Raw genomic sequence first — 4,017 nt, 5'->3', positions numbered from 1 at the left:
GAGGGGCGGAGAGCGGCCCTGCCTCCCTGAGCCGCCCGCAAAGAGCCGGCTCCTCCTTCCTTCCCCCTCCCTCCCCCCCCGGCGGGGCCGGCACTTGCTGCGTGAGCAAAACGCGGCGCCGGATCGGGAACCGCCGCTGCCCCCAGGGCCCGGCCCGGCCGGTACCGGAGGCCGCCGCTGCTTCCCCGGCCCCTTGCAGGTGCCCTGGCCCGGGGCGGGAGCCCTCCGCCTGCCGCTGCAGGGTGCTCGCTCCTGCCCTTGCCTGGTCCCCTGCCTCGGGCTGTCCCCGGGCCCGCCGGGGGTGTGAGGGGGAAGGGGTGATGCCCAGAGAGCCCGGTGAGAGCAAAGGGCTTCGTTTGGCCGGGAAAGTCACCGGGCCGCTCCTTCTGCGCTGGGGGAACCCGTGGGTGCCGGCAGTCACCTGGTGCCTGTCCCCGGGCAAAGCGGGGTGCCAGCGGCGTGCCTCGCCGCAGCGGGTTGCTCTGCCCGCAGCAGGATCTCCACCTGGGCGCGGTTCCTGAATGGACGGAGGCTGACAGTTTTGCTGGAACCTTCTTGTGTCTCCACTTACCAGGAAGCCCTTGGGACTCGATCTTATTTGTAAAACTCTCCAGCACTTAATGACCGCTCTGGATAACTCCTTGTCTTGTTTAATGTCCCTGTTTATCCCATAGTTGAGTTTGGATACTTAACCCTTGGTGGCAGAGACCCTTCTGCGAGAAACCAGAGGCAAAGAAATGCCTTCCAGGATGTGAGGGAAGTGCAGGGGGTGAATCAGCCCCAAAACCAAACTACCCGGGCCAAGATAAATGGGGAAAAAAAAAACCCTAGATGTGGGGATGGGAGGGGCGGGGAGAGGAGGACCCAGCCGCACGCAGACTGTGCTCTGATATGCCAGGCGCCACGTATTTCTTTCAAAGAAGCAACAAGGGGGTCGAGATTGATAGTGCACATCCGCAGATAGGAGAGGGGTTAAAATATTTCCAGATCACTGAGTTTCTCAGTCTCCTGTCGTTCTTTCAAGTGTCTGTCACGCAGCTTTGTCAAGGGCACTGCACAGATTTTTCTAGGTGAGAGTTCATGGATGAGTATTAAACACTTACACCCTGTTCACAGTTTGGTGTGTTACCCTCCTTAGTACCTTTTAAAACACCTTGCGAAGTGCCCCTGTGCTGTCTGGGAGGATCCAATGGCTAAACCAGGATATTCCAGTTCTGAGTGCTTCCTGCCTGCTTCTGCACCCAGGATTAAATCCTTCACAGTGTATCCCCTTCCATTTGTGGGTTTAGCTTTTCATGTCGTTTTTGTTTGGTAAATTACAGGTACTGTTCTGTTGATTATGAAGTATTAACATAATTACAGTAATTATGTCAAATGATGCAATGCATGTAAACATGTAATTAGCATGCAGGGACAACACTGAGCAAAGTGATGACAACATGCAATAATGCAGAATGCCTTATTCTCCTGGTCATGTGCAGTGACACGGGCTTTAGAGCTCAGTGCCTTGATTATTTCTTTAGAAGGAGGTTTTGTTAGAATGTTTTGCTTCCTTCCCTCATACTGGAAAGAAAAGCATCCAGAGAAAACACCGTATTGCTTTATTCCTCGCCGTGTTTGTATGTGCAACCCTCTGCATGCCCCCCAACTTACTGTATCTGATTTCCTTTGCAATATTCGAACTCTCTGCATTTGATAAAACAAACAAGTGCCCAGGCAGCTGCTCACGTTACACTTTCAAACTTTTGAAACTGTCTGAAAACTGGGAACTTTAAGATACAGAACACTGTGTGCTGTTTTGCAGTGGCTACTACCTCTGGCTTTCATTCTCCCCCTTTTAAGTCGGAAAAGGCAGCGGCATTTAGTTCTGGGGACCCAGAAAAGTAACGGCAACATGGGGGCTGTGAAAACCCCTCCTGTCCTCCATGCCTTCATGATGCTGATACAGTTCATCTGACCCAGGCTGATGAGTCTTACAAATGAGCAAAGCCCAGGGTTGTGGCTGCAGAGCCAAGGATGGTGGGTGCAGAGCCCGGGGTTGCGGGTGCAGGGCCAGCGTTTCTGGCTGCAGAGCCAGGGTTCGTGGCTGCAGAGCCATGCCCAGGTTAAGCCTCCCCCGGTTCAAAAGTGAGGGGCAGAAGGAGATAGGGAACCTCTGCAGCGAAGGGGGCTGTTTGGTTTGCTCATTTGCATCTCAATCCCCACAATGCTCTTCCGGCTACTCACAGCTATTCCATAGTAGTGCTCTTGGCTGAGATCTGGGAACACGCTCAAAGGGTGAGGCAGCTTTTGGATGCACTGAGCTGTTTTCTGTTTGAGCTGTGAAAAGCAAACATCTTTTCAAGAGAGAACATTCTGAACAGTAATTTTTTTGCATTTACAATTCAGAAAGAGCAGAACTTTACTGAAATCTGGGAGGAAAATATTGTATAATGTCTAAAGGAACATAAATCCTCTGCAGCAAAGGCTTCACGCTACTCTGAAAACAGAAGCCACCAAGTTACTACACTGGCCTAATGTGGCAGAACTGGAGACGCAGGTTCTGGAAACAGCTTCATACACTCGAACACTTGAACCCCAATAAAGTTCCATTGCCTTCCTCAAGGAGCAACTCAAAGATGAGGACCTACACAGTCACTTCAGACACTTCCTTCTAAATTCACTTTTAAATATTTGCTTGTCACGGCTACAAACCCAGGCACAAACAGCGGTGATTTTAAAAGACTCGGAGAACAGGTGGCTGCACGAGGAGAACCTGTTGAAGGCGAGATGACTAATTTGCTTCAGTACTCAAATGTGCAGATTTGGAGAAAACAAAATCAAGCGGTGATTAGGGATGGGCTCAAGCTCAGGTCTGGATTTACATTTTCTTCAAAGCATGGCTGTGTTTAGATCCTGGGTATTAGGGACAAAACTCTCCTGCCAAGTTGGGACCCAGCCGGAAGGCATAGTAAGGGCACTTTCAGATGCAGGATTTTGGGTTAAGAGCATCTCAGCTGAACATGCAAAGCTGGTTTAAACAGTGTGGCAGAGCTAATCTGTTGAAAGGTCTCACTCAGCATTGCTGTCCCGAGGGGAATATATATGGGAGAACTGCAAACTCCTCAAGAGCCTTGCTGGTCATTACCCAGCCCATGTGTTGGTTTCGCCATGTGTCCCCGTGTTTTGCAACTCCCAACCAGCTCCCTCTCAGCTGATTTATTTTCACGCTACTCAGCTTGCAGGAGGTGAATCAGGTCCTGTGGTTACAGAGCAGACCCAACGGCTAGTGCATGGTGTGCAGCCCCTCACTGGCTGCCAGGAAGGGAAATCTGAAACTTTAAAGGAGGAGGGGGAAGGAGGAGAAGGAGGGTATTTTCTGGAAAGGCAAAGCCTTAGCTGAACAGCATGCATGGCAAAGCAGGAGGGAGAAGAGAGTGGTCTAAGAATTCAAACAAGCCACAGAGAGGACAATAGAAAATTAATACCGGAGCAATATGAAAGACATAGAATTTGTAAGGTAAATCCAGGGGACGGGCAGGAGTAAGCAGAATAACAAAACAGGGAGAGGTTCAGTGGCTGAATGGACAGTGGAAAATCTGTGTGTGTAGTGAGGGGGAACGTGTTACTTGCTCTCATGAAATTAAAATTAGTAATGAAAATACACTCATCCATAATTGCACCCTTCTGCTTATTCCTGCTTACTTCTGTTAGTAGTAATATCTGAGCATAGTTCCTATTACTCCTAAATCACTACTGCTCACGGCTTGCTTTTCTTGTTTTAAATGGAAAAGTTTTGGCCTTTGGAATGTAACAGAAAACACCACACATTTAAAGAAAAATAAGCAAATCTCTCCTAGAAGCAGCTAGCGTTAACTGCATGCCTGAAATCAAGTCATAGGACAACAGGATTTCTGATGGAACAGTGTCAATTTAGAGACTGCGTTTGAAAGAGTGAAGCAGCATTACAGAAGTGTTGAAAGAGGGGGCGGGGGAGCAAAGCTGCCCCTCTCCCGTTGGACACACAGGCAGCTCTCT

The sequence above is a fragment of the Harpia harpyja genome, chromosome 14 (genome assembly GCF_026419915.1).
Source record: "Harpia harpyja isolate bHarHar1 chromosome 14, bHarHar1 primary haplotype, whole genome shotgun sequence".
In the NCBI taxonomy this organism is placed as follows: domain Eukaryota; kingdom Metazoa; phylum Chordata; class Aves; order Accipitriformes; family Accipitridae; genus Harpia; species Harpia harpyja.
This window is presented reverse-complemented; position numbering follows the sequence as displayed.